Here is a 13,341-nt window from a genome sequence, read left to right on the forward strand (position 1 = left end):
CCCAACAGCCTGCCAACAGTCAGGAGTCTGGGCTTCAACCTGAGTCTTTTCTGAGAAGCAGGTGAGTGAGGGCGAGGGACGGAGGACGAACGAATGCTGTCATCTGCCCATATATCCCCAAATACCTGCAAAGGCTGCAGCTTGGCCAGGAGTAAGCCGCGAGTCAGGAAAGCCATCCAGTCTTCCACACGTCTGAGAGGAACCTGACCACTCGAGTCACCCTCACTGTTTCCCAGGGTCTTCACGGCAGGCCCCTAGAGCTGGGAATCCAGTCCAGGTACTCATGCGTGGGATGTGGGTATCTCAACTGCTACGTTAGATACCCACTTCTTAACATATCTTTTAATTTCACTTCCTACAAATCATTCTTGAAACACCCTTTTATCTCTAATCCTCAACATTCAGAAGAGAAAAATTTAATCAGAATTGTAAAAGAGAAATTAGGATGTTATATAAACAGCCTGGAGTCATACAGCTGGTAAGAGAAAGTGCCGAAGGGCAGAGGACTGCTTTCTAAGACCCAGCACTTCTCCAAACAGCAAATGCTGAGTGCCTCCTGTATGCCTTAGGCAGCATCAATGAACGAAGTATCATCACTCAGGAAGAACCCTCAATACCGGCCAACAAGGCAAGCACTGAAAGAGACCTTCAACCAAAGACAGGCCTCTCTCGGCAGGACCGGAACACTCAGCAGTGAGCCACAGTTTTGTAACAAGCACCAGTTGCCAAGAGGTTTATTGGCCAAAGAAGCTGTTCCTCTTGGGCCTACAGAATGCAGAGCTGGGGTGGGTGAGGGCTGTGAGATTCACGAGGTAGAGGGTCTGCTGGTGGGGGCAAGCCCGGCGACCACAGGCACAGGATGTATTTCAGGTACACAGGCAAGGCAATGGAACATCTGGACAGGCACGCTGACGGCCTCCAGGTAGCAGGCGATTACAGACTTCCAAGTGTGTCGCCAGAAGTGATGCTGTGGGCCAACGAAGCAAGCGTTACTCTCTCATTCAAAATTATAGATGTTGCTTCGCTGGCAGATCATGAGACCGTTGGCACTATAAAACAAGCCAGGCGTAAGAGATGGCTCTCTAACAGAGGGTCTCAACCTTGGACAGGAGTTCTGCATTACTCATTGTCTCAAAGACAATCGTAAGACACATCTGAGGAAGAAGGGCCCTGTTCTCTGGGACAGGTGATAAATACATCCAACCCAAACTCGGGGCTGGAGCACTGAAGACATTTTCTAAACACAAACAGGTTTAGAACTGTCACTGGCCATTAATAAAAAGAGGGATAACGTATTCCGTGTCTGGAACACAAGCAGCAAATGAATGGCAATGGCTAGTTCAGGCATTTTGTCCACAAGCGAAAGGTGGTGTCACATTTTCACTGGATGGGCCTCTTTGGTCCTATGACCAGTAACTGCAGGCTGAGGCACACACTGGGTTGCGGCCCAAGAATAGTATCTGCCCTCCCTGTCGGGAGCTGTGCTCTGTCTAGCTTCTCCCTGCCCAGTCCTGCCAACACCTAAGTCTGTGCTCTGGAAAGTACTGGGAGTGGAAACACACTAACACGAACTGATAACATGTTACTGTGGTCACTGGGAGAATGCAGGGGCGGGATGGAACCAGGTGGGAGGGGAAGCTGGGCCTGGGATTTTTTTTTTTTTAATAAAGCAAACATTTATTAAAATGGGCCTGGGATTTGACGGCCATGGTCTAGAACCACTTGGACAGCTGGCAGCTTGGGGTCTCAAATGGTCAGTGATCTGGGGCTTGATTTCAGCACAGATTAGCTCTTGGGAAAGCCAGTCTAGAGGATGTAGCTTTATTTCAGGGAGGAATGATGGGCCTGGTGACTGTCAATTCAAACAGGACCTCTGCTCCTGAGTGGGGTGCAGGAGAACTAGAACCAAGTCACTGTGGTGTGGCTGCCCACTTTCTTTGCAGGGCTACAACTACAGCAAGCAGGCATCTAGTGCCCAGAGCTCCCTGAAAGTTCTACAACATCAAGACCAGAGCCTCGGGGTTTTTTGACATAGCCAGGACCCGCCTTTCTAGGTCTGAGCTAGCACCAGAGAAAAGGCTATGAAACAATCACAGCTGCAGAAACATATGCAGCAACCACAGCCTTGTGTCCTATCGCCCTCGTATCTGCCACAAATCACAGTCTCCCCCATTTTACAAACAAAGGTGGGGGAAGGCAAAATCCCTTACCAAGGACATGACACCTGTGCTGCCCACCTCCCGTCCTGCCTGGCACAAGCCCACAGGGGAGTTGCCTATTGTCCACAAGGCCCTTGGGCCTCGGGACTGCTATCAGTCAAGCATCCAGGGCTTCACTGCAGGATCTCACAGGAGACTACCCGGGGCCTGTCTATAATTTTAAACAAGGCCGAGATGCAATGCACCAAGGTCATTCTAGCACAACCCACTCTAGGGCTTGTACTTCCCTGTGTGGCCAGAGCACCTGGATGGGCTGGTTTGGAACACCAGCTCTGGAAGCAGAGGTCAAGCTTGGCTCTGTCACTTACCAGGGGAGTAACTCTGGGCCAAAACCCATTTCCCCCATTGGTAAGAGGCTTTCTTGGTGAGGGCTTGTTGGGATTTATGACAAAATGCAAGGGCAAGTGCCTGTTAGTTTTGTACATGGTTTAAGAGCCAGAGGAGGGCTGCGTTTTATTAAATAAATTAGTTCAATCCATTTTAATAAAGTAAAAGCAACTTCAGCTTCCTAAATGTATTTAAACAAAAGAAGCTACTGCAATTATGGCCTATCTTCCTCTCGGTTGATAGTCTGTTATTCTGAGAGAGACCACGACAGACTGAGAAATAAGAGACAAATTTGATGGAAGCTGTCCCTGGGTGGGGGGTGTTGTCATTCAGCCCCCAGCAGACCCCACAGGGCTGAGACCAAAGGAGGAGCTGGGCGAAGGGTGCTCCATGGTTTTCCCATTTCTCTGCAGTCTGCACTCAGGCAATTAGCCAGGAGGAGAACCAGGAGGGGCCTGCAGAGAGGAGGGGGCCTTCCTCTGAGGGTTCTTCATGGAGCTCATGCTTGAGTTGTATCCATAGGCAATGCCTGTGGGTTCCAGGGACAGTAACTGCACATGCGCCCTCAGACACACTAGGCCCCTTCCTACACGCTGTCAACCCTGGGAGTAGGGTCCCTTAGCAACACCTGACACTTAGGCAGCTTCTGAAGAATATCAGGTGTGCTACACTCATGATGAAATGGTCCATGTGGTCTCTGCAGTTGCTGAGAAACATGGGAATTTAGACCCAGCAGGGATGCGTGTTGCGCCTGATACCACATCTCATGGAAAAGGGCCAGGGCCATACCCCAGCACTTGAGATCCTGCCAGGGCTCATCCCCTTGCCCCTGTCCTTACTGCTTCACTCAAGGGAGGTGGCTGGACAAACTAGAGCCAGTCACACTCAGCCACACTTAAAAACCAAACCTGGAACCAGAGCTGAGAGAGAGCGAGAGAGAGAGAAAGAGCAAGAGAGAGAGCGAGAGACAGAGAGAAAGAGAGAGGGAGAGAGAGGCGGAGTGGGGGCCATCCTTTAAAGAGCACTTCAATGTCAGTTATCTGATGGTGTTTTTTGGTGATAAAGAGAAGGGAAAGTTTTTCCTTTCTCAGGCTGTGGAGCAACTGAAAGGAAAGCCAGCAGCAAAGTCAGCCCCCAGGGCATTTTCCCGAAGAAAAGCCCAGGGCTGTTTTTCTTCCTGCCCCTGAGCCATCACTCTGTCACCTCCCTGGGTAATAGCTTATGGCTCTTACTAGAAGTAACAGTGATGGGGCATGAGGCCAGCTGAGAGTCACGTCAGGGGGCCTGCTGTTTCAAATGTCTTGGTGGAAATTTTCTCCAAGCATCCTGAGAAGCAATAGTAGATACCAGAGCCAGAGCAAGGAGTCTCAGCTGAGGGCAAGGGCTGTCCTGGGCTTGAGCCAACGTGTCCCTAGTAAAAAATTCTTAACAAATCTTTGGGCTCCTGGAATCAGAGCCCTGCAAGGGAGGTGCTGGTGGCCAGAAGCAGCAAGCCTGCAGGCTTCAGTGGTTGGCAAAGGCCCTCCTGTGTTCTGCACCCTCCCAACAATTCAGGGAAAGCAGCGGGCAGTTTCTGCAGCTCTGTCTCTCACAGGCACGAGAGCCAGCACTGCTTGACTCAGCCATGACAGCGCGGAGCGGGACTCTTGCACAGCTCCTGGAGCCACCATCCAAGCATGCGTGTTGGGCAGTGCACAGCTGGGTGGCTAGGCATGGCTTTTCTGGGCCATGTCCAGAAGCAGCAGAGCCCAGGTTCTGCCCCCTGTGCTTCTGACCGCAGAGGCCCTGGCAATCACAGGCTGAGCCTGCTGCTCTCAGGGCACAGGGCAGCTGTGTGTCTGGTGAATGAGCAGAGACGGGACGAGGTTCCCCAGCCTTTTGTTTACTTAAAACCTCTGCTGCCACCATCCACTCAAACAGTCTCTACCCTCTCTGGGCACTTGCAGGTGAAATCTCCCCAACGAAGAGCTGTGGGTGATAAACTGGGGCAGGTGATAGAGTTAAAACAGGTGGAGAGAGAAAGGAAAAGCTTTGTGGAAAAAGCAGTCTGGGAACAGGCTCTCGAGACTGTGGGTAGAGCAGAAGGAAGAAAAGGTAAGGTGATCTGAGCTACCAGGGTGGGGCAGGGGTAAAGGCCCCTGAAGGGGACATGGAGAAACCCACAAAGCAGGAATACAGGCAGCAGATGATGCGGGATGAGTGGGAGCCAACTGCCCACAGCCTCTACCCTGCCAGGATGAGGTCTCAAGGCATGTAGCTGGCAGTGGGCTGGGGCGGCGGGAGCAGAGGTGTGAGCCGAGGACCCAAGGGGGCCCAAGCTGTTCTCTGGAGAACAAGTCTGCCACCTGGCCATGTGCTGAGGCTCAAGGAGGACAGCACCAAAGCCTGCTTCCCGCCAGGAGGGTGAGGAGAGGAGCACCCTTCACGCTCAGCTCAGAGGACTTGCCGGGGGAACTGGGCACAGTCTTGGCTTAATCGGAAGTAACAGGGCCCAGCGCCCAGGGCAGAGCTCCTGGGATCTGGCTCCCCATGAAATCTGAGAGGAGGCACTCGCACAGCGGCAAATTCCAGGAGGTGAGCACCGCCGTGTGCCCCGCGTGTCTGCCCGCACACGCTGTTCATTAACTTCAGTGACACAGCACCGCGGAGGATGTATAAAAGCACATCCAATTAGCCAGGCCTACATGAATATTTGCACTCTTAAATCTTGTGCATTTCGAAAGGGTTAAAGCTTATTATTAGCATATAATTTACAGTCTTTTCTCCCAGGAAAGGAACTAATGCACAGTAAATGCCACATTCATTTTAATAATACATGTTACAGTCTGCGCCCAACATCTGCACAAAGGTAGAGGAGACAGATTTTTTTGACATGTCCCACTCTGCCATCTAAACACAGGCTTTCTGTTTCTTAAGTGACGGAAGGTTTAATCAAGAAAGCAGGCAATTCATCAATCGAAACAAGGCAGCGTGCGTGCGCCTGACAGCACACACATGGTTGTGTACAGAGCAAACCTGGCCACCTGTCAGCGGCACCTTTTACATCAGGATATACAAATACGCTGCACGATCAATTCCCCATCCGCTCCCATCCATTTCTTCTTTTTCTTACTGTATTTTTCTTTATACTCGATATTGTTGTCAGTTGGGGCAGGAAGAGATGGATAGACAAGGGAAGGAAAGGCTGTTATAGGTGATGATAAAAATTTATATGCCTTTAAAATGACGGATGCCCTCCTTGATTCATGCACCATTAGCGTGTGTGTGTGTGTTCACCCCAATCAGCAATGCTCCCCTTATGCTATCAACTATGGCTGTGCCAAACGAATGCTCCGCCCTGGGTCGTCTGCCACGTTCCCAGAAACGCTCCTATCCTCTCACCAACAAGTTCTAGATGGTTCTGAAAATGCTCAGCAGAAAAGAGGGGGAAGCAGGGTGTGACATGCCAGGCTACATGCAGCCATGAGCACACGTCCTCTGCAGACAAAGGGGCCCCCAGGAAGCCAGAGCCTGCCCTGACGTTGCCCTGGGCTCCTTTCCTCGTCGGTGGTTATGAGTAACACACTCCACCCAAGAGGGGGCTGACATTCACCCACACACGTGGGAAAGGGAAGCCACGCGCACACACACAAGCACGCAGCACAGATGCTCATCCCGCAGGCCACGACCACGATCTCTTTGCGCGAAACAGTCGGCTCCCGCCACAGACCCCGAGAACACTGCCTGTCGGGGATTCTATTGTGTTCGTTTCCAGTTTTCATTGTCCTACCGTGTGGGCCTTCCCCAGCACTAAAATCTTGTGGTGGCTTTTCACTTTTCCAGGTGAGATTTGTTTTTTCCTAATTGAGAGAGAAAAATAAAATCCCCACAGATGACAGGCGCTCTGTTTGTAACTGGTACATGGCCAATTGAGTTTTAAATGATCACACTGCAAGATACACAGACTTTCTTCATCATAAGATGAAGACTACTGGCAGAAATTTAATCCAACTGGATGAACTATATAAATCACAAATTTCATAATACTGATAATTAAGTGTCCATCTTCCAATTTAAATGAGGAGTAGATTAAAACTGCATGGAGAAGGCTGATATTCAGAAATCATTAATTATTTTTAATTGCTTTGTGCTTTCCTAGTCCAATGTCAGAGCTACATGGCTTATTCACAGTTCCTCGTTACGGATAAAATCCTCCTCCTCCTCCTGTACTGATGAGATCGCGGCTTGGACAGGACCACACTCCTGGCCTTCTTGGTGTTAAATGTCTTCAGAGAGCCCTACTTTTTAAAAGAGAATAGCTATGGAGGCACTAAGCCAGTTTTTATAACCAAACAAAAAGCAAAACCCCAACAACAAACATCTGAAAAGTGCAATCAATGCTAAATGCGTGATGGCCAGCGTGCCTAAGGCTTCCAGGACACACCTTGGGGACCTTCCGTCTGGCCCAGCTGTGTGCCTAGCTCTACCCTTCTCCCCCCTCCACATGCATTGTTTTTAAACCTGATTAGCCTGGTGCCACTGGGTCTGTGTTCTCAGGGCACAAGGAGGTTAAGCCACTGCTCCCTGCAGGTCTACACGGTGGCTCGCCCTGAATCCACTTGGATTTGAGATGTTCTACTTCTCACAGTTTTAATACAGGAGAAAGACAAGTCTTCTTTGGTTAAAAATTCCACACTTGGAAATACAGACCAGCAGTAACCAAACAGGGCAGCACAACTTCGTCTCCCACAGTGATCTTCCACGATGGATGAGACTCATCCCCAGGTTGGAAGAAGCAAGACTGGGTTTTTCAGGGCAGAGCTTCTCTTCACAGGAAACCTCTGTGGCAGCTCTGGGCAGGGGGTCGCCAGACGTGCCTGCCCTGACACGCCGAGGTGCAGGCCCAGCATGAGAACACTCCTTAAGAATACCTCGTTCAGTGGAGGAATCCACCATGGTGGGAGGGTTTGGGGAGGGGTGGGGAGAATCCCAGTACCTATGAAACTGTGTCACATAATACAATGTAATTAATGAATTTAAAATAAAATTAAAAAAAAAAAAAAAAAAAAAAAAAAAAAAAAAAAAAAAAGAATACCTCGTTCAAGGGCCCGGCGGCGTGGCCTAGCGGCTAAAGTCCTCGCCTTGAAAGCCCCGGGATCCCATATGGGCGCCGGTTCTAAACCTGGCAGCACCACTTCCCATCCAGCTCCCTGCTTGTGGCCTGGGAAAGCAGTTGAGGACGGCCCAATGCATTGGGACCCTGCACCCGCGTGGGAGACCCGGAAGAGGTTCCTGGTTCCCTCCATCGGATCGGTGCACACCGGCCCGTTGCGGCTCACTTGGGGAGTGAAAAACATCGGATGGAAGATCTTCCTCTCTGTCTCTCCTCCTCTGTGTATATCCGGCTTTCGAATAACAATAATAAAATCTTAAAAAAAAAAATACCTCATTCAAGCTTCAGCATGAGTGGCTATGCCCCGCCCCCACATGAGTGTGAACATAGCTCCCACCGGCCCTGGGGACCGCAGTCTGGTGGGGTGCAGACACTGCTTGGTGTTGACGTGCATTTAATGTGGGAAAGTGTGTCTACAGTAAACAACTGCACGCCTCTCGACAGAGCAGGCTGTCACTCCCTCTCCAGCTTCCCATGGATGCACATGGCTGTCGCCTCCTCCACAGGGTCTCCGGGTGGGGACAGCTCCTTTCTGGGATCCAAAAAGGAATGAGTTCTCCCAGCAAGCAGTCTGTTTCCATCCCATCCCTATGAAGCTAAAGTTGGCAGCGCAGAGCCAGCTCATGCTCCCTGCGCACTGATGCACCTGACTTCTCTCCTGTTTGCCTTCACCCCTAGTTTCTCAGTTCCACCTTCATTTCCCTGTAAGTATCTTGGAGCTACTTTAAATCTCTCTGGACTAGGTGAAGCAGAAATGAATGAATGAATGATCAGACATCTAAACATTTTAAAACTTCTAAGGGAAAGAAGAGGGGAGGCTGCCAGCTTCTAGCACTGCATGACAAGACTGTGGGGAGAAGCTCCCTTGCAAGTGGTTCAGGCAGAGCTGGGGTAGTCTAGAGAAAGCATGTTTCTGCAGACAGCCCTCCCAGGAACAAGCTCTTAGAGGCCTCATGTCTAGGGGGTGCAGGAGGTGGGGCAGCAACAGCGCCCAGCATAAAGGCATCATGTCTAGGGCGTGCAGGAGGTGAGGCAGCAACAGCGCCCAGCATAAAGGCCTCATGTCTAGGGGATGCAGGAGGTGGGGCAGCAACAGAGCCCAGAAGCACAGACTGCTGCTCACCAAGAACACACACAGCACAAAAACAGGTTCTTGAAACGAGGTTCAGAACAAGAAAGCAACACGAATGAGCAGTGCCACTGCTCAGGACTAACAACGTGGACAGGACCATCAGCACATGGTGCCTCAGCGACAGCGTCTGCTTTACTCAGCTCTGCCACCACAGTGTAGAGAGAGCAGCACAGCTGGGTTCCAATAAAGCTATGTCTAGCAACAGTGGAATCTGAATATCACGTAATTATCAAGTTACTAAGCACCACTCCTTTTCCACAACTACTAAAGAATGCCGGAACCATCTGCAGCTCACAGGGCACACAAAAACACACTGTAGGCTCTGCTGGTTAGTTTGTTGACCCTAATGTAGGCAGACAGCAGACTGAGTCAAACGATCATTTTATTTCCATCTCCTGCATTACAGAAAACCATGATAAAACTCACAAGAGCAGAACAACATTCACATGGTGGATTTGAAGAGCAAGACAGATGAGGGGATGGCTTGAGCACCCAGCATTCACACTCAATCCAGACACACACATGGACGATGATGTCAGAACTAAATAAACCATCTTGTGGCACTGGTTTCAGGGGATTTGATAACAGAAAAAATAGTTTTCAAAGAAGGACGACAAAAATATTACTGATAGATGGTCTGGACATGACTTCCATCATATCCAGGAGTAAAATTCAAAATCCTATTATGAATCAGGTGGTTTGCGAGCAATCTGAAAGCAACTGAGGTGAACAACAGGGATGGAGGGTCCACCAAGGATGCACCCGGACCATCCTGTGGGGTTTACCAGGGAGGCACCTGAACCATCCTGTGGGGGCCCACCCGGACCAACCCATGGGGCTCATTAGGAGGGACACATCTGGACCATCCTGTGGGGCCCACCCAAACCATCCCAGGAGGCTCACCAGAGGCACAACTGGACCATCCCATGGAGCCGACTTGGATCATCCCGTAGGGCCCATCTGGGATACACCCAGACCATCTGATGGGGCTCACTTGGGACACACCTGGACCATCCTGTAAAGCCAACCCAGAATATACATGTACCATCCCATGGGACCCTCCAGGGACATATATACCATTCGCTCCTGTTTTTCTCATTATAGCAGCAACATAGCTATTACAGAAAAATGCAGAATAGTAAGGACACCAAGCAAAGAGAAGAGAAGAAAAGCTGGAGAAGATAATCATGGTCAGTGCCTTACAGCGGGTCTTTCTGGGCCACTGATGCATGATTCTGAAATGAGGTCACTTTGCACATTCTAGTTAATCATCTTCCCATTCCTCTCAGTTGCATCCCCTCTGCAAACACACCCTTAACAATATTCATGCACATATATTTAAATCATCATCTTTAGGATGGCTCAGTTTAAAGTCATTGTATGGGTGTTTCATAATTCAACTATTTGTCTTTAAGATATATCCATTACTCAACCAGCAGTACAAACGGTATCTTTTTAAATAAAGATTTACTTATTTGTTTTAAAGGCACAGAGAGGAAAGAGTGTGTGTGCAGACAGAGAAAGATCTCTTCTATTGACCAGTTCCGTCCCCACATGGCCACAATGGCAGGGGCTGAGCCACAGCAAAGTGAGGAGTCTGGAGCTCCATCTAGGTCTTCCATGTGGGTCCCCGAGCCATCCTCTATTGTCATCTCAGGGACATTATCAGGGAGCTGGATTGGAAGTGGGGCAGTTGGGACTTGAGCCAGGACCCATGTGGGATGCCAACATTGGAGGCAGTGACCTAACCCACCGTGCTACAACATTGGTCCTGGAGCTCCTCCTGGAGGATTATTTTTAAAAAGCAAAGATGGAAAACTACATGGGTAAGACTTTTTGCACATCTGTAAGCATTTTCTAGAAGTTTCTAGAAGAGAAAGTGTAAGGGTAAAAGTTTGTTTCACAACCACTGTGATTAATGCATCAGATGAGAGGCCACAGGACACAGCCTCCGCAGCTCTCCAGGCAAAGTCAGTGAGAGTGCTTCATGCCACACGTGGACACAGCGGCTGGTCGAGTGCAGCCAATGGAATCAGCATGCTCACTGCTGACGACCTGAATGCGCAGGAGGACTATGCAGAGACAAGTCAGGGTGGTCAGAGGTGGTGGCTGCCACCCAGGCATTCCAGTGGCAAGCCAGGGCAGCCATGGGCCCTAGAGGTCTTACAGGGAGGTCCCTGAATATGGCAGACACTGGACTAAAGGCCTTTCTTCCCTCCATAAACATCTCATGAGTGTCAGGGGCTGGAGCTACAAACTATCTTCTGCTGATACCTATGGGCTTCCTGGGCAATGCCTTTGAGTGCACACTTGGAGGAGCAAACTGCCTTCACGCAAGCTTAGAAGAGCATGACATTGAGAGAACATTGCAGAGTGGTGAGGCCAGAACAGCTTTAATGTGTGTGGGCTGTTTCTTAAGCTGCTGTGACACTGTTCTGCAGTTGGCTTGGCGTGGGAAAGGACCCCCTTGCTCTAGGGGGCGAGGGTCTGCCATCTTCACCAAGGACACCCAGCACACCAGAAGCTCATGCTGAGAGCTCAGATCTGGGGGGGGTGGTGAACACACGTCCCACAGCCTGTTCTGAAGGACAAAGTGCAGTTTGAGGACTTGCTTCACCATCAGCAGAACTCCAGGAACCAGAGCATTGGCTCTGCATCACAGCCAGGGCCTATGGCATGCTCCACCTTAGAAACTCCAACTTTGCAATACCAAACTGATATGGGCTGTTCAGTGCCAAATACTGCCGGCGAGGTGGGAGGGGGTGAAGCAGGATCTCCGCTCCCTTCCAGCCAGAATGGCTTGCAGGCAGTGGCCAGTGGGGGGTGGGCAGGCTTCCCAGCTGTGCCCTCGCTGCCCAGTGCTGAGCTTGCAGGCCTGATGGAGCCAGTGGGCCCAGTAGGGTATTTCTGGCAGCATCACTAAAAGCAGCCCTAGGCCCTGGCACAGCAATTTGGTGCCCGCAGCCGTGAAAGAGGCCAGAGCTGCCTGCTGCCATGGGTGGGAGCCTCAACTGCCTCTGTTTGGAAGATAAAACCCAGTTGACTGCCACTTACATAAAAGAAAGAGGAAGTTTCTAAATGGCTCCCCCTGCGTCTTGAGGCTGTTACCTTGGTATCGCTAAACTACCAGCAGAAATGAACCGAGACAACACCTCATCCAAGCGGTGGCGGCGGGGCAAGGAAATGGCAGCCCAGAGGCAGCCAGTGGTATTCTTGCCAAATTGGGGGCGATTTCACATGGCGGGCCTTTCTCTGCAGAAATGCCAACAGCTGGAAAAGCCATCAGAGGATTCAGGTAAGGTGGGTGGAGCCCAACACTGCAGCTGGAAAAAGATTTGCAAGCTGCAGGGGAAAAGTCGCCTGTTTTGCCAAAGCTTTGCTCGTACGCGCACCAGCCCGGGCCGCCCGGCCAGGTTTCATGGGCCTGTTATGCACCACTCTGCCACTAAGCATCTGGGGAAATATTCAGCTTTTCTACGCAATAGGTCATCTTTCCACACTTGTTATGCTTCTTGTCGACTCTGCTGAAATAGCTGCAGCACAAAAGGCACTCTCCCAGGAGATGCTTTCCTTAGACAAACATGCTTCCTCACCACAGGAGAGCCTGGCTTCTGGAGCACAGCCAGGCCCAGGGTCTCAGCACAGCCCACCCCTCCCCAGCCCGGCAGGAAATGCAACAACTGGCTTTTGCTTACACTTCCAAACCTATTAGGGAGTGATCATAGTGAGAAAAACTAATACTGACAAGAATTATGCTATTGTTCTATTTCATCTATTTAGTAACCTGAAGTTGCAATTTTTAGAAAAAAAAAAAGATTACCTTTTAAATAACTGATTCATTATGGTACATGAATGAATGCCATGTTCCTGCGTTGGAAATGTCACTCACCATTACGGGCATGTGCTGGTAAGTAGCCCCGACTTGCCACTTCCCCTGGGTGCACGAATGCCCCACCGGCGGCCCAGGGTAATCACAGGTGAGTTTGTGGGCTGCCGCAGCACTTAACAAGTCACCTGTGCTGCCAAGCACCTAATGAATCTCAAGTCTGTAATAAGGCTTCTAAGCTTCCCCTCCCTGGGCGAAGGTGAAAAGGGAAACTAGAACTGATGAAGTCCCTGCCAAGGTAACACTATCAATTTCAAGGCTGAGTTCAGAAATCACAGGCTCCCGCTCTGGGGCTGTGAGGGACAGGCTGCCAGTGTACCCTCTGGACATGACCTGGAGATGAGAAATGAGAGGTGGGGATAGCCTCAGAAACAGGCGGGCGAGCAGGCCTAGCTCAGCCCGGCACCACGCCAGGGTTCCCAGGAGAGGCCTGCCCGGGGCCTGGCGGGTGAACAATGTGCTGAGTTTTCTCTGGGCACCTCCCTTCAAGCTTGTGAAATTGGCACGTTGTTTTTCATCATTACTCTCAAAGCGTGCTGCGTATGTGGCCCTTCCCTTGGAGCTGTGGTGACACAAAGGAGAAGGCAGGAGAGAGGCGAGACAGACAGAGGCCTCCAGGAGGCAC

The 13,341-nt window shown here is 50.6% G+C and overlaps 1 protein-coding gene across 1 annotated transcript in view; it reads right to left on the bottom strand.

Moving 5' to 3' along the window:
* Positions 1-13,341, bottom strand: part of MVB12B (multivesicular body subunit 12B) — a 163,684-nt gene that overhangs the window by 49,501 nt on the left and 100,842 nt on the right. The gene's annotated exons all lie outside the window — the stretch shown is intronic.

The sequence above is a fragment of the Ochotona princeps genome, chromosome 14 (genome assembly GCF_030435755.1).
Source record: "Ochotona princeps isolate mOchPri1 chromosome 14, mOchPri1.hap1, whole genome shotgun sequence".
Lineage (NCBI taxonomy): Eukaryota > Metazoa > Chordata > Mammalia > Lagomorpha > Ochotonidae > Ochotona > Ochotona princeps.